General features: G+C 41.8%; 1 long non-coding RNA gene across 3 annotated transcripts in view; it reads right to left on the minus strand.

Annotated features, from left to right (window-relative positions):
* Positions 1–399: 399 nt before the first annotated feature.
* The window catches only part of LOC107974188 (uncharacterized), a 79,840-nt gene continuing 55,941 nt past the window's right edge, over positions 400–24,298 (minus strand). For 2 of the 3 annotated variants that reach the window (XR_008547432.2, XR_010156457.1), the window contains exons 4-5: positions 19,651–19,788; positions 400–800 (exon numbers count right to left, since the gene is read on the minus strand). This is a non-coding gene — a long non-coding RNA (uncharacterized LOC107974188). The remainder of the gene's footprint in view (positions 801–19,650; positions 19,789–24,298) is intronic. The other variant, XR_008547431.2, reaches the window with a different exon arrangement.

A 24,298-nucleotide genomic window follows, 5' to 3' on the forward strand; every position in this document is an offset into this window, starting at 1 on the left:
TTTTCCCTGCATATCCCCCTTTTCTTTTTGACAAAACCGCCACCATCATCATGGTCCCTTCTCGCTGGTCTCTGTCTCTCTGGAGCTGCTGGATACACCTGTAGACTAACAATAGAAAGGACAGATATACACGGATTAATACAAAATTTGCAGCAGTGGAATTTCCTGTGGTTTTAACCCAAGTGACAGGGGGCAAGAGGACGGTGTGGGTGCTGTGGCACCCAGGCAGTCTCCCACCTCCTTTGTGTCTTAGTTGCTGTTTCTCATAGTTTTCGGTCTTTCTCCTCACCTGTTCTCTCACACCTTTTATCTCTTTGTCTCCCTTCTCTTACAGTCTCTCTCTCTCTCTCTCTCTCTTTTATACTATCTCTCTCCCCAGTCTCACTTTCTGTGTCTCTCTCTGATCTCTGTCTCTTTTTCTTTCTCTTCCTCTCCCTGGCTCTCCACATGTGCCGTTTTCTTGGTGGTTGGCAACGTCATCTGTTCTTCTGATATCACCATTTTGTTCACCCTGCGAGTCGATGATGCTCGATTGCGGGTTTTCTGTCTCTGCGGAGGCACTTTCATTTGCATCTCTGATGGGTTCATTGTAGAACTTCAAATGTCTAGTGGGTATCCAAACAGGAAGCTGATTTTCTCCTGGTGAAACACAAGCAAAACCTCTCCCCCATGTTATCACCTTACCTATTTCCCATGTTTTGTTTTTGTTGTCTTTCCACCAAATCAGTTTTCCTCATGTGGGCTGTTCTTTTTACCAGTAAAATGTTCTGCAGAAGTAGTGGTCTGATTTCTATGTATGTCTAGAAAATTTAAAGTGTAGAGTGTTAGATTAAGTTGCATCTGGGGAGTGTTATACTCCTTACTGTCTTTTTCCTTTTTTTGTTTAGCCAATTGAGCTTTGAGTGTTCTAAGCAGGACAGGTAAGATCTGCGTCTGGCACAGCCAGCCATGTCTTTTACCCTGTGCTTCCCTTTCTGCCTGTGACTGAATGGGCATGTCAAGGTCTAGTAGGGGATCCAGGAGGAGGAAGCCTCATTAACTTCTATTCTGCAGCAATTGATGGCCACCCAACTTGAACAGTGGGGGCTTATCACCTCATATACTAAGACCAGAGATAGCTGATGCCAATGTTGGCTAAATTAGTAGCTTGAGATGTTAGGTTTTTTATTGGAGGTTTCTATGCTGCTATTGTCTTCTGCTCTTGGACACAGAGGCTGCCACAATCTGCATGTCAAGTCCTCATGTGACAATATCCAGAGACAGCAAGGAAGAGGTACAGTGTATTCCTGCATGTTTCTTAAAAAAATGTTTTTGATAGAGAATAATTGTACACATTTATGGGGTCCATGTGAGATTCTGGTACATGCATGCAATGTGTAATGATCAAATCAGTGTCTTTAGGATATTAATCACCTCAAACTTGATCATTTCTTTGTGTTGGGAATATTTCAAATCTTATTGCTATTTAGAAATATACAATAAATCCATTTATCAGGATACAAAATCTATGTACACAAATCAGTAGCAGTGCTATACACCAACATCTTCCAGGCTGAGAATCAAATCAAACCCTTTTATAATAGCTTTAAAAATAAAATACTTAGGAATATACCTAACCAAGGAGGTGAAAGACCCCTACAAGGGAAACTACAAAACACTGTTGAAAGAAATCATAGATGACAAAAACAAATGGAAACACATTCCATGCTCATGGATGGGTAGACTCAATATTGTGAAAATGACCATACTGCCAAAAGCAGTCTACAAATTCAATGCAATTCCTATCAATGTACCATCATCATTCTTTATAGAACTAGAAAAAAACAATGCTAAAATTCATTTGGAACTAAAAAAGAATCTGCATAGGCAAAGCAAAACTAAGCAAAAAGAACCAATCTAGAGGCATCACATTACCCAACTTCAAACTATGTTACAAGGCTATAGTCACCAAAACAGCATGGTGCTGGTATAAAAATAGGCACATGACCAATGGGACAGAGTAGAGAAGCTAGAAATAAAGCCAAATACTTAACAGCCAACTGATCTTCAACAAAGTAAACAAAAACAAAGTAGGGAAAGTACACACTATACAACAAATAGTGCTGGGATAATTGGCAAGCCACATGTAAAAGAATAAAACTGGATCCTTATCTCTCACCTTATACAAAAATCAACACAAGATGGATCAAAGACTTAAATCTAAGGTCTGAAACCATAAACATTCTAGAAGATAACATTGGAAAATGCTTCTACACATTGGCTTAGGCAAACAGTTCATGACCAAGAACCCAAAAGCAAATGCAACAGAAACAAGGATAAATAGATGGGACTTAATTAAACTAAAAGCCTCCTGCACAGCATAGGAAATAATCAGCAGAGTAAACAGATGACCCATAGAGTAGGAGAAAATTTTCACAAACTGCATCTGACAAAAGACTAATATCCAGAATCTACAGGGAACTCTAATCAGCAAGAAAAAAATAATCCCATCAAAAAGTGTGCCACGGACATGAATAGACAATTCTCAAAAGAACATATACAAATGGCCAACAAACATATGAAAAAATGTTCAACATCACTAATTACCAGGGAAATGCAAATCAAAACCACAACTCAATACCACGTGTAAAATAAACAAAAAGAGGGCCAGGCGCAGTGGCTCATGCTTGTAATCCCAGCACTTTGGGAGGCCAAGGTCGGTGGATCACAAAGTCAGCAGTTTGAGACCAGCCTGACCAACATGGTGAAACCCAGTCTCTACTGAAAATACAAAAATTAGCCGGGCATGGTGGCGGTTGCATGTAATCCCAGCTACTCAGGGGGCTGAGGCAGGAGAATTGCTTGAACCCGGGAGGCAGAGGTTGCAGTGAGCTGATATGGCACCACTGTACTCCAGTCGGAGCAAAAGAGTGAGACTCCATCTCAAAAAAAAAAAAAAAAAAAGCAAAAATTGATATTGGCACAGACGTGGTGAAAGACAACGCTTTTACACTGATGGTGGGAATGTAAGCTAGTACCACCACTATGGAAAGCAGTATGGAGATTCCTTAAAGAACTAGAAGCACATCTACCATTTGATCCAGCAATCCCCTTGCTAGGTATCTACCCAGAGGAAAAGAAGACATTATTTGAAAAGGATACTTTTGCACACATGTTTACAGCAGCAAAATTCACAGTTGCAAAACTATAGAACCAGCCCATATGCCCATCAATCAATTAGTGGATAAAGAAAATGTGTTATATATATATATACCACAGAATACTACTTAGCCTTAAAAAAGGAATGAAATAATGGCAGTCATGGCAACCTGGATGGAGTTGGAGATCATTATTCTAAATGAAGTAACTCAGGAATGGAAAACCAAACATTGCGTGTTCTCACTCGTAAGTGGGAGCTAAGCTATGATGATGCGAAGGCACAAGAATGAAACAGTGGACTTTGGGGGCTCAGGGGGAAGGTGGGAGGGGGTGAGAGATAAAAGACTATACATTGGGCAAACTGCTTTGGTGATGGGTACGCCAAAATTTCAGAGATCACCACTAAGGAACTTCTCCATGTAACCAAATACCACCTGTTCCCTAAAAACTATTGAAATTAAAAAAAAAGAAATATACAATAAATTGTTGTAGTCACTGTGATAATAAACACTAGATCTTATTCCTTCTGTTATATATTTTTATACACATCAATCAACCTCTTTTCAAACCCCTCCTATTCCCAGCCTCTGGTAACTATCATTCTACTCTTTATCTCCATGATATCAATTTCATATAGCTCCAGAGCACACAAGTCCGTAACTGCGGTCTCTATCCCTGACCCTACTGACCTGAAACCTGGCCCCCACTTTGATTTCCAGGAGCATAAACCGCTCATATAAGTGAGAACATGCAATAGTTTTCTTTCTGTGCATGGCCTAGTTCACCTAACATTATGACCTTTAATTCCATCCATTTAGCTGAAAATGACAGGATTTCATTCTTCTTTATGGCTGAATACTATTCTATTGTGAGTATATTCCCATTTTCTTTATCCATTCATCCATTGATTGACATTTAGATTGATTCCATATCTTGGCTATTGTAAATAGTGCTGCAGTAAATATGGGGGTACAGATATCCCGTTGATACACTGATTTTTTTTTTTTTGGATATATACCCAGGAGTGGGATTGCTGGATCATATGGTAGATCTGTTCTTGGTTTTTTGAGAAATCTGTATACTTTTTTTCATAATGGCTGTACTAATTTACATTCCCACCAACAATATACAATAATTTTCTTTTCTTCACATGCTTGCCAGCATTTGTTGTGCTTTGTCTTTTTCATAATAGCCATTCTAACAAGTGTGAGATGATATCTCATTGTGGTTTTGATTTGCATTTCCGTGATGATTAGTGATGTTGAATATTTTTTCATAAACTTGGTGATTTGTATATCTTCTTTTGAGAAATGTCTTTGTTTTTTAATAGTTTCTTTTGCTGTGCAGAAGCTCTTTCATTTAATTAGATCCCATTTGTCAATTTTTGCTTTTGTGGCAATTGCGTTTGGCATCTTCACCATGAACTCTTTGCCCATCACTATGTACCGGATGGTATTGCCTAGGTTGTCTTCCAGCGTGTTTATAGTTATGGGTTTTACATTTAAGATTTTAGGCCATCTTGAGTTAATTTTTGTGTATGGTGTAAGGGTAGGGTGTTGTCTTTTCACTCTGTTGATTGCTTTCTTTGATATGCGGAAGGTATTTAGTTTAATATAATCCCATTTGTCTGTTTTTGTTGCTTGTACTTTTTAAGTGTTAACCGTACAATCTTGGTTCTCAAGCGTTTCTCCTGTGTTTACTTCTAGTAGTTTTATAGTTGTGGCTGTTACATTTAAGTCTTTAATTGATTTTGAGTTTATTTTTGTAAGTGATGAGAGATAAGGGTCTAGATTTATTCTTCTGTGTTTGGATATCTAGTTTTCCTGGCACTATTTAATGAAGAGGGTGTCCTTTATTCAATGTATGTTCTTGACTGCTTTCTTGAAAATCAGTTAGCTGTAAATATGTGGATTCACTTCTGGATTCTTTAGTCTGTTTCCTTTGTTTTTGTGTCTGTTTTAATACCAATACACACTGTTTTGGTTACTATAGCTTTGCAGTGTATATATATAAATAAAATATATATATAATTTATAAAATATATATATCTTTATAAATATATTTATAAATATATAAATTTATAAATATAAATTTATAAATATATAAATTTATATATATAAATTTATAAATATATAAATTTATATATATAAATTTATAAATATATAAATTTATATATATAAATTTATAAATATATAAATATATAAATATATATATATATATATATATTTTTTTTTTTTTTGAGACGGAGTCTTGCTCTGTCACCCAGTCTGGAGTGCAGTGGCACGATCTTGGCTCACTGTAAGCTCTGCCTCCCAGGTTCATGCCATTCTCCTGCCTCAGCCTCCTGAGTAGCTGGGACTACAGGTGCCCACCACCACACCTGGCGTTTTTTTTTGTTTGTTTGTTTTGTTTTGTTTTTTTGTGGGCACGGGGCTCCACCGTGTTAGCCAGGATGGTCTCGATCTCCTGACTTTGTGATCCACCCGCCTCGGCCTCCCAAAGTGCTGGGATTACAGGCATGAGCCACCGCACCCGGCCGCTTTGCAGTATATTTTTAAATCAGGTAGTGTGAGGCTTCTAGCTTTGTTCTTTTTGCACAGTATTGCTTTGCCTATTTGGGGTCTTCTGTGGTTCCATATGAATTTCAGGGGTTTTTTTTCCTGTTTCTGTAAAGAATATAATTGATAGGGATTGTACTGAATCTCTAGATTGCTTCGGGTAGCATGGTCATTTTAACAGTATTAGTTATTCCAACCCACGAGCATGAGATGCCTTTCCATTTGTTCAAGTCCTTCTCAATTTATTTTATCAGTGTCTTGTGGTTGTCATTGTAGATGTTTTTTGGGTTTTTTTTCCCCATCCTTGGTTAAGTTTATTCCTAGGTATTTTATTTTTGTAGCTATTGTAAATAGAATTTCTTCCTTGATTTCTATTTTAGCTAGTTTGTTACTGGTATATAGAAATATTACTGATTTTTGTATGTTGATTTTGTGTCCTGAAGCTTTACTGAATTATACATCCGTTTTTAAATTTTTTTTTTCTTTTTTCTTTTTTGAGATAGAGTCTCACTCTGTTGCCCAGGCTGGAGTGCAGTGGTGCTGGGATTATAGGCACCTACCAGCATGCCTGGCTAACTGTATTTTTAGTAGAGACAGGGTTTCACCATGTTGTCCAGGCTGGTCTCAAACTCCCAACCTCAGGTGATCTGCCCACCTTGGCCTCCCAAAGTGCTGGGATTACAGGCATGAACTACCATGTCCAGCCTAATTTATCCATTTTCAGAGGTTTTTGGTGGAGTCTTTAGGTTTTCCTGTTTACAAATATAAGATTATGTCATCTGCAAAGTGAGACAATTTGACTTCCTCTTGTCCATTTTGGATGCCTTTTATTTCTTTATCTTGTCTGATCACTCTGGCTTGGATGTCCCATACTGTGTTGAATAAGAGTGGTGAAAGCGGGCATCCTTGTCTTGTTCCAGTTCTTAGAGGAAAGGCTTTTCAATTTTTCCCAGTGAGTAGGATGTTAGCAGTAGATTTGTCATGTATGCCTTTTCTTATGTTGAAGTGTTCCTTCTATGCATAATTTGTTGAGAGTTTTCATCATGAAGGAATGGTAAGTTTTACTGAGTGATTTTTCTGCATCTGCTGAGATGTTCAGATAGTTTTTGCCTTTCATCTTGTTGATGTGATGTATCACATGTATTGATTTGTGTATGTTGAGCCATCTTTGCATTCCTGGGATAAATCCCACTTGATCATGGTATTTTATCTTTTTCATTCACCATTAGATTTGGCTTGGTAGTATTATGCTGAGAATTTTTCCATCTGTGTTCATTAGGAATATTGGCCTGTAGTTTTCTCTTTGTGTTGTGTTCTTGTCTTGATTGGATATCAGGGTAATGCTGGCCTTATACAATGAGTTAGGAAGAATTCCCTCCTCTTCAATTTTTGGGATAATTTGAGAAGAACTGTTGTTTGTTTTTCTTTATAAATTGGGTAGAAATCAGCATAAAAGACTAGTCTAGGGCTTTTCTCTTTTGGGAGACTTTTTGTTACTGATTCAAACCTGCTATTCATTTTGGGTCAGTTCAGGTTTTCTGTTTCTTCCTAGTTCAATCTTGGTAGGCTCTGTATGTCTGGGAATTTATCCCTTTCCTCTAGGTTTTCCAATTTGTTAGCATATGGTTGTTCATGATACCCTCTAATGATCCTTTTTATTTCTTTGGTAACAGTTGTAATGTCTCCTTTTTCATTTCTGAATGTATTTATTTGGGTCTCCTTTTTTTTTTTTTTTTTTTTTTTTGGTTGTCCTCACTAGTGGTTTATCAATTTTGTTTAACTTTACAAAAAACCAAATTTGTCTTGTTGATTCTTTGCATTTCTTTTCTGACTGTGTTGCATTTGGTTCTGCTATGTTATTACTTTTTCTTTCTACTAATTGTGTGCTTGGTTTGTTCTTGCTTTTCGAGTTCCTTGAGGAGCATCATTAGGTTGTTTACTTGAAATCTTTCTACTTTTTTGGTGTAGGCATTTATTGCTATAAACGTTCTTCCTAGTGCTGCTTTTGCTGTATCCCATAGGTTTTGCATGATGTGTTTCCATTTTCTGTTTAAAACAATTTTTGATGTCCATCTTAATTTCTTCATTGATCCAATGATCATTCAATAGCATGTTTAATGTCCATGTATTTGTAGAGTTTCCAAATTTCCTCTTCTTATTGATTTCAAGTTTTATTCCATTGTGTTCTGAGAAGATACTTGATATGATTTTAATTTTTAAAATTTTATTGAGCCTTGTTTTGTGTCCTAACATATGGTCTATCCTGGAGAATGTTCCATGTGTTGATGAGATGATTGTATATTCTGCTGCTGCTGGATGAAATATTCTGAAAATATCTGTTAGGTCCATTGGTCTAAAGTGCAGCTTAAATCTAATGTTTCTTTGTTGATTTTATGTCTAGATGAACTGTCCAATGCTGAAAGTAGGATATTGAAGTTCTCAACTATCATTGTATTGGACTCTATCTCTTCCGGTAGATTTAATAATATTTGCTATGTGTGTCTGGATGTGCTTGTGTTGGTTGTGTGCATATTTAGAATTGTTATACTTTGTTGCTGAATTGATCCCTTTATTACCATATAATGACCTTCTTTGTCCTTTTTACAGTTTTTGACTTAAAGTCTGTTTTATCTGATGTAAGTTTAGCTACTCCTGATTACTTTTGATTTCTGTTTGTGTGGTATATCTTTTTCAGTCCCTTCACTTTCAGTCTGTGTGTCTTTACAAGTGAAGTGAGTTTCTTGTAGACGTTGTTGGGTCATTTTTTATCCATTAAGCCTGTCTCTATCTTTTAGGTAGGTAATTTAACCCGTATTTGAAGTTATTATTGATAGGTGAGGACTTATTCCTGTCATTTTATTCATTGTTTTCTGGTTATTTTGTATATCCTTTTGATATGGTTTGCCTGTGTCCCCACTCAGATCTCATCTTGAATTCCCATGTGTTGTGGGAGGGACCCAGTGGGAAGTAGTTGAATCATGGAGGCAGGTATTTCCCATGCTATTCTTTTGATCGTGAATAAGTCTCATGAGATCTGATGGTTTTAAAAGGAGGAGTTTCCCTGCTCAAGCTCTCTCTTTGCCTGCTGCCATCCCTGTAAGATGTGACTTGCCTCTCCTTGACTTCCGCAATGATTTGAAGCCTCCCCAGCAATGTAGAACTGTAAGTCCATTAAATCTCTTTCTTTTGTAAATTTCCCAGTCTTGAATGTGTCCTTATCAGCTGTGTGAAAATGGACTAATACAGTAAATTAGTACCAGAGTGGGGTGTTGCTAAAAGATACCTGAATATGTGGAAGTGACTTTGGAACTGGGAAACAGGCAGAGGTTGGAACAGTTTGGAGGGCTCAGAAGGAGACAGGAAAATGTGGGAAAATTTGGAAGAGATTTCCTAGAGGCTTGCCCAAAATGCTGATGGTTATATGGACAATAAAGTCTAGGCTTAGGTTGTCTCAGATGGAAATGAGGAACTTGTCAGGAACTGGCACAAAGGTGACTCCTGTTATGTTTTAGCAAAGAGACTGGTGGCATTTTGCCCCTGCTGTAGAGATTTGTAGAATTTTGAACGGGAGAGAGATGATTTAGGGTGTCTGGTAGAAGAAATTTCTAAGCAGCAAAGCATTCAGGAGATGACTTGGGTGCTGTTAAAGGCCCTCAGTTTTATAAGGGAAGCAGAGCATGAAAGTTTGGAAAATTTGCAGCCTGACAATGCAATAGAAAAGAAAATCCCATTTTCTCAAGAAAAATTTGATCTGGCTGCAGAAGTTTGTGTAAGTAACGAGGAGTCAAATGTGAATCCCCAAGACAATGGGGAAAATGTCTCCAGGGCATGTCACAGATCTTCATGGCAGCCCCACCCATCAAAGGCCCAGAGGCCTAGGAAGAACAGATGGTTTTGTGGGCTGGACCAACGGTACCCCTGCTGTGAGCAGCCTAGGGTGCCTTAGTCCTAGCCACTCCAGCTGCAGCTAAAAGGAGCCAAGGTACAACGTGGGCTGTGGCTTCAGAGGGTGCAAGTCCCAAGCCTTAGCAGCTTCCACATAGTGTTGAGCCTATGGGTGCACAGAAGTCAAAAATTGAGGTTTGGGAACCACTGCATAGATATCAGAAGATGTATGGAAATGCCTAGATGTCCAGGAAGGAGTTTGCTGCAGGGGCAGGGCACTCATGGAGAACTTCTACTAGGGTAGTGCGGAAGGGAAATGTGGGGTGAGAGCCCCCACATAGAGTCCCTACTGCAGCGCCACCTAGTGGAGATATGAGAAAAGGGCCACCATCCTCCAGACCCCAGAATGGTGGATTCACTGACAGCTTGCACTGTGTGCCTGGAAAAGCTGCAGACACTCAATGCCAACCCATGAAAGGAGCCAGGAGGGGGTTTATACCCTACAAAGCCACAGGAGTGGAGCTGTGGCTTTTTTTTCTCCCAAGGCCGTGGGAGCCCACCTCTTACCTCACCATGACCTGCATGTGAGACATGGAGTCAAAAGAGATCATTTTGGACCTTTGAGATTTGACTGCCCCACTGGATTTTGGGCTTCCATGGGGCCTGTAGCTCCTTTGTTTTGGCAATTTTCTCCCATTTGGAATGACTGTGTTTACCCAATGCCTATACCTTCATTGTATCTAGGAAGTAACTAAATTGTTTTTTATTTTCCATGCTCATAGGTGGAAGGGATTTGCCTTGTCTCACATGAGACTTTGGACAGTGGACTTTTGAGTTAATGCTGAACTTAGTTAAGACTTTGGGGGACAGTTGGGAAGGCATGATTGGTTTTGAAATGTGAGGATATGAGATTTGGGAAGGGCCAAGGGCAGAATGATATGGTTTGGTTGTGTCCACACCCAAATGTCATCTTGAATTCCCACATGTTGTGGGAGGGACCTAGTGGGAAGTAATTGCATCATTGGGGCAGGTCTTTCCCATGCTGTTCTCATGATAGTGAATACGTCTCACAAGGTCTGATGATTTTAAAAAGGGTAGTTTCCCTGAAGAAACTCTCTCTTTGCCTTCTGCCATCCATGTGAGACATGACTTGCTTCTTCTTGCCTTCCAACGTGATTGTGAAGCTTCCTCAGCTATGTGGAAGTGTAAGTCCATTAAACCTCTTTCTCTTGTAAATTGCCCAGCCTCAGTCAGGTATGTCTTTATCAGCAGTGTGAAAACAGGCTAATACACCTTTGTTCCTTTTTTCTCTCATTATTTATGGTTGCAGTTTGGTGGTTTTCTTTAGTGATGTTGTTTGAATCCTTTCTTCTTTGTGTGTCTGCTCTACCAGTGAGTTTTATATTTTCATACATTTTCATGATGGTAGATATTGTTCTTTTGCTTCCCAATGTAGGACTCCCTTAAGCATTTCTTGTAGGATCACAACAAACAAGACCCAAACAAACAGTCTTTTGCTTATCTGGGAAATACTTTTTTCCCTTTTATTTATTTATTTATTTTTTTTTAGCAATGGAGTCTCACTCTGTCACCCAGGCTGGAGTACAGTGGTGTGATCATAGCTCAGTGCAGCCTTGAACTCCTGGGCTCAAATGATCCTCCTGCCTCAGCCTTCTGAGACTCTGAAATTACAGATGTGAGCGACTGTGCCAGGCTCCTTCATTTGTGAAGGATAGCTTTGCTGGGTATAGTATTTTTGGCTTTTTTTTTTTTTTTTTTTTTTTACTTCTAGTATACATCTCCTTTTCTCCTAGCCTGTAAGGTTTCTGCTGAGAAATCCCGTCAGCCTGATGGAGATTCTCTTATAAATGACCTGATGTTTTTCTCTTGCTGTTTTCAGCATTTTCTCTTTGTCTTTTGACAATTTTACTATAATGTGCCTTGGAGAAGACCTTTTTGAGTTGTATTTATTTGGTAATCTTTGAGCTTCCTGTATTTGGAAGCTTTCAGGAAGTTTTCAGTTATTATTTTATTAAATAGGTTTTCTATGCCTTTACCCATCTCATCTCCATCCAGAACTCCCAGAATTTCAGTTTTTGGTCACATATGTGTCCCATATGTCATGTAGCCTTGCTTCATTCTTTTTTCTTTCTTTTTGTCTGACTGGATTATTTTAAAAGACTATTCTTCAGGTTCAGAAATTCTTTGTTTTGCTTGATCTAGTCTATTGTTAAAGCTGTCAATTATCTTTTGCATTTCTTTCAATGATTTATTCCTTCCAGGGTTTGTGTTTGGTTCTTTGTTATGCTGCCTATCTCTGTTGAATTTCTCATTCAGATTATGTATTGTTTTCCTGATTTTTTTGTATTCATTATGTGTGTTCTCTTGTATCTCCCTGAGTTTCTTTAATAACATTATTCTGAATTTTTTTCAGGCATTTCATAGATTTTCTTTTCATTGGAATCTGTTGCTGGAGAATTATTGTGCTTCTTTGGAGATGTTATGCTTCCTTTTTCATATTTCTTGCATCCTTATGTGACTGTCTGTGCCTCTGACATAACAGTCACTTCTTCCAATTTTATGGATTGGCTTTTATATGGGAAAGACCTTTTCTTATAGCTGTATCTACAATGCTCATTGGATATCACACTTTGGGTTTGATTCTGGGTGTGTAGTGGTATAGTCTGCATATGATTTCTTCAGCTGTAATTGGCATGAGTGATGTCTGTGAGTCATTCAGTGGCTTAGACTGTAGTGGGTTTTTGTTGTTGTTGTTGTTGTTTTTGTGGTAGAGATGGAGTCTAGCTCTGTCACCAGGTTGGAGTGCAGTGACACAATCTCAGCTCACTGCAACCTCTGCCTCCCGGGTTCAAGTGATTCTCCTACCTCAGCCTCCTGAGTAGCTGGGACTTCAGACACGTGCAACCATGCCCAGCTAATTTTTGTATTTTTAGTAGAGACGGGGTTTCACCATGTTGGCCAGGCTGGTCTCGAACTCCTGATCTCGTGATCTACCCACATCGGCCTCTCAAAGTGCTGGGATTACAGGCATGAGTCACCATGTCTGGCCACACAGCAGTTGTCATTGGAGGCTGTGATGAGGCTTTGCTGAGGATGGGGATGCCAGGAAGTCTTGTCCTTCAGCATCACTGGTAGTGGTGGTGGACCAGGTTTGTCAGTACTAGGGACCATGTGCAGTGTATATGGGCACTGATGATAGGCTGTCTGGGTGGGCCAAACCCTGGGCCTCCAGGTGGCTTCTTTGGTTGCTGGCAGTGGCAGCACTGGACCAGATGGGCAGGTGCACCACTGGGCTCCTGGGTGGTGTGTGTGGCAGTCTGATCTCTAGTTCTCCAGGTGATGTGTGCAGGTTCTGGTGGTGGGTAGGCAGGTGTTTCCTCAGGCCTCTCAGTAGTAAGTGTGAGCACTAGCTCTGGAGGCAGGTGAGTCAATCTCCAGGCCCCCAGATGGTACATTCAGGCACCAGCATATTCCTATGCATTTCTAGATAAAAGTATTTTTCAGAAAACCTGAGCATATGTCCTATTAATACAACTTACCCTCATCAGCTCTGCATGAGAAGAAGGGGGAATTCCCTCAGTAGAACAGTCAGAATGGAATCACAGACTTGTTTTGTGCCAGTCACTGGTAAGGGGGATTAGGCTAAAATGATAAGCTCAGAATCTAAACCTTAGATTAGGGAATGGCAAACTTTTTCCATAAAGAGGCAAACGGTAATATTTTAGGCATTTGCTCTAGATAACCTCTGTTGCAGTGATGCAGTGCTGCTATCATAGCCTAAAAGCATATGTAGGCAATGCATAAATGAATGGACCTGGTTTTATTCCAGTAAAACTTAATTTATACAAACAGTCAGAGGGCCAGATTTGGCCCTTGGTCTATACTTTGCCAACCCTGTTTAGAACAGTCACAATTTATTCCCTGGGGCTGGGTCAACTTTTTCTTAAAAAAAAAAAGTTAGCAACCCATCGTCAGAATACAATAGGGTTTCTATTTAAAAACAAGAAGAGGCTGGGTGTGGTGGCTCATGCCTATAATCCTAGCACTTTAGGAGGATGAGGGAAGAGGCCTGCTTGGGGCCAGGAGTTTGAAACCAACTTGGGCAATATAGTGAGACCCTGTCTCTGCAAAGAATAAAAAAATTAGCCAGGCATGGTGGCACATGTCTGTAGTCTTAGCTACATAGGAGGCTGAAGGGGAAGATCACTTAAGCCCTGGATTTTGAGGTTACAGTGAGCTCTGACTGTACCACTTGTACTCTAGTCTAGGCAAAGAGGGAGAACCACCCACCTCCCCCCCCCAAAAAAAAAGGTTGGTTGGGGCGGGTTGGAGAAGAAAGCATTTCTGAATTTCTGGGTAGATTACTGGTAGTGTCAGGCCAAAATAGCTCTACAGTCTTATTCATTATATGTAAAGGCAACTAGAAGATCTCCATCTAGCTATTAAAAATTGGTTAAAATCTACAGAGACAAAGGACAGTGACCCTTGTATCAGTTAGTTGTTGTCACAAAATGCTGCATAACAAGTCACTCCAAATCTCAGTGGCTTAATACAACAATCGTTTATTTTCATGGATCTATGGGTCAGCTGAGGATTGGTTAATCTAGCATGAGCATGTCTGGGAAGCTCGACTTTGCTCTTGGTGTCTCTTATCTTCTGCTGGAAGCAGCAGTCTGGCCTGGGCTTGTTCTCATGGTGATAGCAGGAGTGAGACAGCACAAATGAATGCACACTTTCCAAATTTTTGGTCATGCAGATTAATATTCCAGTGACCAAAGCTAGACACATGACTAAACCCAACATTAGGGGCTGGAGAAATATACTCCGATTCTTCAGTGGGAGGAACTGCAGAGACAAATGACAGAGTCTTGGATACAGGGAGGACATGGATCCATTAATGTACCTTAATCAACCACAACCCTCCAACCACCAATACAATTAAATAAGTATTTGTTGAATGCACTAGTGCCTGAATCCTTCTGGCTGCAGCCCAGGCAATGGGGGGCCTGACGGGGAGGGACCATAGCAGGGACTCGATGTCCTGCAGGTCTGCATATAATTGTGTACGGCCGACTCCACATTGGTCATGGCTGACTTGCTTTGTCCTGTGTCCCCAAGGGGCAACGATTGGCTGATTTTATTTCTGAACAATTTTGACAAAGTTGTTTTCAGGAGCCCAGGAAGCAAATCAGTTGTAGATTTGAATTTTGTAGGGGGTCAGAATTGTTGAATATATATATAGTCTTTTGCATGCTGATAATTATTTCCATACCACAAAGAAGGCCGGCTATTAGGAGGCTGCTGTTCAATTCCTTTGCCCCGTGAACTCATGAGCTGTGTCTTTGTGGGGGGGCACTCACTTGTTAGAGGCGTTTCCCTTCATAATAACGTCAGCCAACATTCTAAATAGATGCAGGAAATTAAATAGTCTTCCCCAGACAGGTACTTTGGCCTTCTAAAGTGAATTACACATTGTAAAATAAAACACAGTCACATTAAAAAACCAAAAGGTCTTTGTGTCAGGTTGGTCTGGCTTCAGCAAAGATGATATTTGCCTCCAGAGTAGAAGATCCTTGGAATCCACGGTATTGCATATGGCAGCCCCACATCTTGTTTCCTTTTCTTTTCTTTCTTTCTTTTTTTTTTTTTTAACTAAAAGAGTTGACAATTTTATTTTCACATTTCCCAATACAAATGAAAACTGCATCTTTTTTCGTCCCACTTCTCCCCTCCAAAACTATTCTCTTTGATAGGGCAAGGGGGTAAGTCTTCCTTATGCAGTTAAGAAAAGCCAGCATCACAGGGGCATGATCTCCTGGTGAAGGGAACAGGCAAATATAAAACTCATATAGGCCGGGCACAGTGGCTCACGCCTGTAATCCCAGCACTTTGGGAGGCTGAGGCAAGCGAGTCACGAGGTCAGAGATTGAGACCATCCTGGCCAACATGGTGAAACCCTGTCTCTACTAAAATAAATAAAATTAGCCGGGCATGGTGTGCACGCCTGTAGTCCCAGCTACTCAGGAGGCTGAGGCAGGGGAATCACTTGAACCCAGGAAGTGGAGGTTTCAGTGAGCTGAGATCGTGTCACTGCCCTCCAGCCTGGGCAGCAGAGGAAGTCTCTGTCTCAAAAACAAAACAAAACAAAAAAACCCACAACAATAACAACAAAAAAACAACACTGATGTAATGAGGCCTCCCATCTATCCTTATCTGTCTGGTTGAGTCATTCTGGGCTGACTGGGCACCATCATGAGATGGGCAGGAGGTCTCATCATTGGGCACCCAGGCATCACAGGCATGTGGCCTCCCATGGGCAGCCTCATTCCAGGAGCAGGTCCCACTGGCATCATCCCAGGAGGAGGAGGGCCCATCACTGGCATCATGGGAGGGCCCCCATATGGGGTGCTGCCATCATGCTGAGATGTGCGAGAAGTGTCAAATACACATTAGATTGTGAAGCCTTAATATTAACAGAAAGCAAAGTATTTTGTCAAAGTTAAAATATTTTATACAAGTAGACCTGGTATTTTGGATAGATTTGTTTAAATGTGTGATATTATTCCAATTACCTTCACTTCTTTTGTTTTACTTTTTAAAATGTTGTTACTACAAAATGAAAAAGTAAATATGTGGCTTGCATCATATTTCATCACATTTAGTGTGGACCCTGAGGGTCTAGGGGAGTTATGATCCTTAAGCTGAGGGTGACCCAGGTCAACGTGCATTGCTCTGAAAGAGAAGCAAGGGCGTAAAGAGAACGTATAAATGGAGAGAGGGAGCTCAGTCTCACAGGGTGAGGAAAGGCTTTCTGTCTTACACAGTCTGGCACTTCTTCAAAAGCTTAAACAGAGTTCTGTGACCCAGCACTTCCACTCCAGTTTATGAAAGAAATGAAAATATGTGTCCGTGCAGAAACTTGTACACAAATACTCATAGCAGCATTATACATAACAGTGCCAAAGTGAGAACAACACAAATGCTTGTCTACTGATGAGCAGAGAAATAGAACATGGTTTGACCATGCAATGGACTATTATTCAGTCATCAAAAGGAATGAAGTAGTAACACGTGCTACAACACGGATGAACCATGAGAGTATTATGCTAAGTGGAAGAAACCAGTCACAAAAGGTCACATAAGATTTCATTTATATGAAATGTCCAGAACACGCAAATCTATGAAGACAGAAACCCTGTCTCTACTAAAAATACAAAATTAGATGGGCGTGGTGGCACGTGCCTGTAATCCCAGCTACTCGGGAGGCAGGAGAATTGCTTGAACCCAGGAGGTGGAGGTTGCATTGAGCCAAGATTGTGACACTGCACTCCAGCCTGTGACAGAGACTCTATCTCAAAAAAAGTAGATTGTCAGGGCTTAGTGGGAGGAGGAAATGGCACATACCTGCTAATGGATACGGGGTTTCTTTTTGGGGTGATGAAAATGTTTTAAAATTGATCATGATGGTGGTTGCTGAGCTCTGTGAATGCACTGAAACCATTGATTTGTTCACTTTAAATGGGCAAATCATACGGTACCTGAATTATATTGTAATAGTTATATTAAAAAAGTAAAATCTTCCTTGAAGAGATGACACTTAAGGAGAGGCCTAGGGGGTGGGAGGAGTTCACTAGGTGGAGAAATGAGGAACAGCATTTCAGGGTGAGGAACAGCATTTCAGGGTGAGGAACAGCATAGTGAAGTCCCTGAGGTTGATAGGCATAGAGCAGATTTAAGGGGCTTTTTTGTGTGTGTGTGTGATGGAGTTTCACTCTTGACGCCCAGGCTGGAGTGGAGTGGTGTGATCTTGGCTCACTGCAACCTCCGCCTCCCGCGTTCACGCCATTCTCCTGCTTCAGCCTCCCGAGTAGCTGGGACTACAGGCACCCGCCACCATGCCCAGCTAATTTTTTTATATTTTTAGTAGAGACGAGGTTTCACCGTGTTAGTGAGAATGGTCTGGATCTCCTAACGTCGTGATCCACCCGCCTCGGCCTCCCAAAGTGCTGGGATTACAGGCGTGATGCCCTGCGCCCGGCCTAGCTTTTATCATTGTTAACCCACAGAGCAGTGGGAGCCATTGAAAGTGAGTGATCTCTTTGGATGCACCTTCTGAAGTGATTGCTTTGGTCCCTGTGAGGAGGGCAGATTGTCACAGGGCCAGGGGAAAACAGAGGCCAGTGAGGAGGCATTTGCAGTCAAACAGCTGGAGGTGATGGTGGCTTGGTTTATGGTGGTGTCAGGAGAGTGGCTGAGCAGTGAAGGATATGAGAAAGATTTAGGAGGTAAAACCGACGTGACTTGGTCACTGAATGTGGGTTGGGTGGGCTGGAGGGAAGGTAAGAAAGAATGAGAAGAAAAACATACGCAGGTAGGCCCTCCAGCCTAAGGTTACTTGAGGTCCCTTTGTGAAGAGGAATGTTTGTGTTGATGATGAAGATGTCTAGACTTTGAAACGCCATTTGCGGTACTTTTGTTCTTTTTTTAACAGCCAACAACTCCTCCTTCCCTATGCCCTAAACATATGAATTTTTTTGCCCTAATTTATCGGAGAGGGATGGACGTTCATTTGCTTTAATGAGAAATGCGGAATGCTGTTAAGAAAGCATATTAAATTAATCTGGATTGCTGGGAGGGAGTTAAATCTGTTTAGATGTGCACCAGTGTTACTATAATAGTTTGGTCTCAACCCATTTCTGGCCTGCGGCTGCAGGAGTTTGACTCCCAGCTTGCTTTCATTTGAAAGATCCCAGCAACAAGCACATTTGGCATTTCCAGCCAAACCCACTTTGTGCAGCGAAGGAAAAGTTGAGGAGTGCCTCTGTTGTTTTCCCCCAAATCATTTGGCAGAAATGTGGCTGGGAGGTTCATTGCTGATGTTTTCAGTTTTAATATTGCTGTGGAAAGCCTGTACCAACACTCAGCCACGTTATTCATCCACAGCTCCAGTCTGGGCTGTGATGTTTTTCCTTTGAGTGACACAACCTTATTTTCCATTAAGACTCAATGCAAATAGACACTCATGCACCATCAACATCACTCCCCCTGCTTGGCGGAGGGAAGTCGATGGAGTGATTCTAGTTTGGTGTTCATATTGGAGGGTTTTATTTGTTTATTTATTTTGAGACGGAATCTGTCTCTGTCACCAGGCTGGAGTGCAGTGGCACCATCTCGACTCACTGCAACCTCTGACTTCCTGGTTCAAGCGATTCTCCTGCCTCAGCCTCCCGAGTAGCTGGGCTTACAGGCATGTACCACCATGCCCGGCTAATTTTTTGTATTTTTAGTAGAGACGGGGTTTCACCATGTTAGCCAGGATGGTCTTGATCTCCTGACCTCGTGATCTGTCCGCCTCGGCCTCCCAAAATGCTAGGATTATAGACGTGAGCCACTGCGACTGGCCTGGAGTTGTTTTTAAAAGCACGTTTCTCTCAAATTAAAGCCAAGGTGTCCCACTGTGACTTGGGCAAAGGTTTGGATTTCCTGGAGGTGGAAAGTCAAACTTCAAATAGAATTTGGAGGCTGGGCACTGTGGCTCATGCCTGTAATCCCAGTACTTTGGGAGGCTGAGGTGGTTGGATCATTTGAGGCCAGAAGTTCGAGACCAAACTGCGCAACATGACGAGACCTCGTTTCTACTAAACATACAATAGTCAGGCGTGGTGGTACATGCCTGTAATCCCAGCTACTTAGGAGGCTGAGGCAGGAGTTATCGCTTGAATCTGGGAGGCAGAGTTGTCCTGTGTCCAAACCCCATGAGGTGTATCAGCTGGCTGAAGATAAAATCGGTCACGCTGTGTTGAGATTGGGGTTGCTGTTATCATACCTCATCCCCACCCCTGCTAGGCATCCACAAATAGTCATCTTCAATGAGACGTCCCTCCTGCCCCTGGCTGCCTTATTTCATCTGTACCCAACCATATCCATTGCTTGTCAGTGGGTCTCAACCTTGGCTGCACCTTGGAATTTTCTGGGGAGATGAGACAATACCAAGGCTCTCTCTCACTTAGCATGATGTTTCCAAGGTCCATCCACATGTAGTACTCACCAATACTTCCACTGTATGGATACAGCACATTTTGTTTATTCATTCATCAACCAAATGGCCAGCTTGGTTGTTGCTACCTTTTGGTTATTATATATATTACATGATTCCATTTATGTCAAAGGTCCAGAATAGGCAAATCTGTAGAGGCAGAAAGCAGGTAAGTGACTGCCAGGAGCTGGGGGAAAGGGGAGGGGATTGAGAGTGCTCGATGGACACAGGGTTTTTTTTGTGGGGGCAGGGGGTGTTAATGAAAATGTTTTAGAACTAGACAGAGATGATGATTGCTTAACATTGTGAATGTATTTAATGATACTGAAGTGTACGGTTTCACACAGGGACTGGTATGTTATGTGAATTTTGTCTCATTAAAAAATACTGCTAGGAGCAATGGTTCATGCCTGTAATCCCAGCACTTTGGGAGGCCAAGGCGGGTGGATCACGAGAGGCTGGGAGTTCAAGACCTGCCTTGCCAACATGGTGAAACCCTATCTCTGTTAAAAATACAAAAATTAGCTAGTCATGGCGGTGCACGCCGGTAATCCCAGCTACTCAGAAGGCTGAGGTAGGAAAATGGGTTGAACTCAGGAGGCAGAGGTTGCAGTGAGCTGAGATCGCACCACTGCACTCCAACTTGGGTGACAGAACAAGATTCCATCTAAAAAAAAAAAAAGAAAAAGAAAGAAACACACACACACACACAAAATACTGATGCCCATGTTTCATCCCCAAGAGATTCTGTAATAATTGATCTGGGTTGCAGAGCCTGGGCACTGGGGTTTTAAAATCTCCCCAGCTGATTCTGACGTGGAGCTGTGGTTGAGAATCTCCTTCTGGAATGAACTTATTCATGTTTTACTTGTGTTGTTTTCTAGCCTGCCTTTGACTTTTAATTTCCCTTCACGTCTTTGGGGGGTAATTTTTACAATGCAGTCTAACAACCAGCTGTCTCAGAATGCACTGGGATCCCTGGTAACCAGGTAGCTCCCCATCTCCAACTCTGACCTGCCAAATCAGAATCTTGTGGGTGGGGCCGAGGACTGTACATATTGAAACAGGCAGTGACCTGGGAACTATTTCTGAACACCCCTATGTTTCCCTTGTGTTTGCCCTTTCCTTTCACATTTGGACCCCTTTGGGTGCTGACCACAGGGCTGTTTCACGGGGACATAGCATAAAAAAGACAGGCCAGGTGCAGTGGCTCACGCCTGTAATCCCAGCACTTTGGGAGGCCGAGGTAGGCAGATCACTTGAGGCCAGGAGTTCAAGATCTGCCTGTCCAACATGACAAAACCCCGTCTCTACCAAAAATACAAAATTACCTGGGTGTGGAGATGCACTCCTTTGATCCCAGGTACTCAGGAGGCTGAAGCTGGAGAAGCCCTTGAGCCCAGGAGGCACAGACTGCAGTGAGCCGAGATTGCACCATTACACTCCAGCCTGGGTGACAGAGTGAAACTCTTAAAAAATAAAAATAAAAAAAACACGGAGATGCTCCTTCCTTTATGGAGCTCTCATTAAAACAAGAAAGCTCACGATGTCCTGGCATTTGTCAGAAATACATTTGGTATATGTAGCTGGGGTCACATGCTTGACATGCCTATTGAAAGCTTCTGGGTAGGAAGAGAACAATCATCACAGCATCACGGCCTGGCATAACTGTCTCCCAGGACAGGTCTCCCTGGGGAGACTGAGACCACAACTCTGAAATCAGAGCTCAAATCCATGTTCTACATTTCCCTCAGTAATGTACATTATGTAAGACAGTTTTTATATTAGTTATCTATTGCTGTGCAACAATATTACTGCAAACTTTGTGACTTGAGACAGCACACAGTTATCACTGCACAGTTTCTGTGGGTCAGGAATCCAGGAGTGACTCAGCTGGGTTCAGTGCAAGGCTGCAGCCATAGTGTCAGCCAGGGTTCGGTACTCATCTGGAGGCTTGACTGGTGATTGATCTGCTTCCCATCTCATCTGATTGTTGGCAGCATTCAGTTCCTTGCAGGCTGTTGGACACAGGGCCCCAGTTTCTTGCTGCCCTCAGCTTCTTGCCATATGGGCCTCTCCATCTGGCCACTCATGACATGGCAGCTCACATCTTCAAAGCCAGCAAGACAGACAGCCTCCTAGCAAGATAACTTAACGTCCTATCTAACATAATCACTACATCCCATCACCTCTGCCATATTCTCTTGGTTATAAGAAAGTCATAGATCCCTTTGTCAGATGAATAGATTGCAAAAATTTTCTGCCATTCTGTAGGTTGCCTGTTCACTCTGATGGTAGTTTCTTTTGCTGTGCAGAAGCTCTTTAGTTTAATTAGATCCCATTTGTCAATTTTGGCTTTTGTTGCCATTGCTTTTGGTGTTTTAGACATGAAGTCCTTGCCCGTGCTTATGTCCTGAATGGTATTGCCTGGGTTTTCTTCCAGGGTTTTTGTGGTTTTAGGTCTAACATATAAGTCTTTAATCCATCTTGAATTAATTTTAGTATAAGGTGTAAGGAAGGGATCCAGTTTCAGCTTTCTCCATGTGGGTAGCCAGTTTTCCCAGCACCATTTATTAAATAGGGAATCCTTTCCCTATTTCTTGCTTTTGTCAGGTTTGTCAAAGATCAGATAGTTGTAGATGTGTGGCATTATTTCTGAGGGCTCTGTACTGTTCCATTGGTCTATATCTCTGTTTTGGTACCAGTACCATGCTGCTTTGGTTACTGTAGCCTTGTAGTATAGTTTGAAGTCAGGTAGTGTGATGCCTCCAGCTTTGTTCTTTTGGCTTAGGATTGACTTGGCAATGTGGGCTCTTTTTTGGTTCCATATGAACTTTAAAGTAGTTTTTTCGAATTCTGTGAAGAAAGTCATTGGTAGCTTGATGGGGATGGCATTGAATCTATAAATTACCTTGGGCAGTATGGCCATTTTCATGATATTAGTTCTTCCTACCCATGAGCATGGAATGTTTTTCCATTTGTTTGTATACTCTTTTATTTCCTTGAGCAGTGGTTTGTAGTTCTCCTTGAAGAGGTACTTCACATCCCTTGTAAGTTGGATTCCTAGGTATTTTATTCCCTTTGAAGCAATTGTGAATGGGAGTTCACTCATGATTTGGCTCTCTGTCTGTTATTGGTGTATAAGAATGCTTGTGATTTTTGCACATTGATTTTGTATCCTGAGACTCTGCTGAATTTTGGTATTTTTAGTAGAGACGGGGTTTGCTGAATGCAGCCCCCAGTCACATACTCCCTGCTTGATCAATCGATCATGACCCTCTCACACAGACCCCCTTAGAGTTGTGAGCCCTTAAAAGGGACAGGAATTGCTCACTTGGGGAGCTGGGTTGTTGGAGATGTGCACCACCATACCCAGCTAATTTTTGTATTTTTAGTAGAGACGGGTTTTCACCATGTTGGTTGGCTAGGATAGTCTCGCTCTCTTGACCTTGTGATCCACCCACCTCGGCCTCCCAAAGTGGTGGCATTACAGGCATGAGCCACTGCACCCAGCCCAGAGAAGGCTTTTCATACTTGCTTCGCAGCCTCCTGCATGCTACCCCAGCACCAGGCGCTCACCACCTGTGTGCTGGGCTCATCCGTGATCATCTCTCCCCAGGCCTGCTGTTCCTCGAGAAAGGAAGTTGTTATGGGCAGAATTCTAGGACAGCCCCCAAGAGACCCACTCTCTTATATCTGCTCCCTATATCACCTCTTCTTCTTGAGTGTGTGCAGAGCTTGTGATTTGGACAAGGGGAAGGAATTTTGCAAATGTGATTATGGTCACACTTGCTTTGTTAAGCACATTTGCTCAGCTGACTTTGAGTTCATCCAAAGCAGGATGATCTTAGGTGGGCCAGACCTAATCAGGTGAGCCTTTTAAAGGTGAAGTTTCACAGATTCAACCCTTAGCCTCCAAGGAGACACAAATGGCCATGTTGTGAGCTGTTTTTGGAGGTGGCAGCTCTAGGAGCTAAGGGCCTTCGTTCAACAGTTGCAAGAAATTGAATTCAATCCACAAACTGAATAAGCTTGGAAGAGGACCCTGAGCACCTGATGAGACCCCAGCTCCAGCTGACAATCTGGTTGCAGTATTGTGACCCTGAATAGAAGACCCAGTTAAACCCTGTCCATGAAAACAGATAATAACTGGGTGGTGTTTTAAGCTGCTCAGTTTGCACTGGTAAATCCACCAACAGGAAAGTAATATACAAGTTAAGTGGGCCGGGCGTGGTGGCTCATGCCTGTAATCCCAACACTTTGGGAGGCTAAGGAGAGTGGATCACGAGGTCAAGAGATCGACACCATCCTGGCCAACATGATGAAACCCTGTCTCTACTAAAAATACAAAAATTAGCCAGGTGTGGTGGCACGCACCTGTAGTCCCAGCTACTCAGGAGGCTGAGGCAGGAGAATCACTTGAACCCAGGAGGTGGAGGTTGCAGTGACCTGGGACCATGGCACTGCACTCCAACCTGGGCAACAGAGAGAGACTCCATCTCAAAAAAAAAAAATAGAAGTAGTTAAATGAATACTTTTGACCATTGATGGAAGTTGCTTTCATTCCCTCTTACTTAATCATCTTTATCTTAGCCCTGAAAGAGGGATGCTTTAACCCCATTTGTAACAAGTGAGTCTGAGGCCCAGGAAAGTGATAGAA

Source organism: Pan troglodytes, chromosome 3 (assembly GCF_028858775.2).
Source record: "Pan troglodytes isolate AG18354 chromosome 3, NHGRI_mPanTro3-v2.0_pri, whole genome shotgun sequence".
NCBI lineage: Eukaryota > Metazoa > Chordata > Mammalia > Primates > Hominidae > Pan > Pan troglodytes.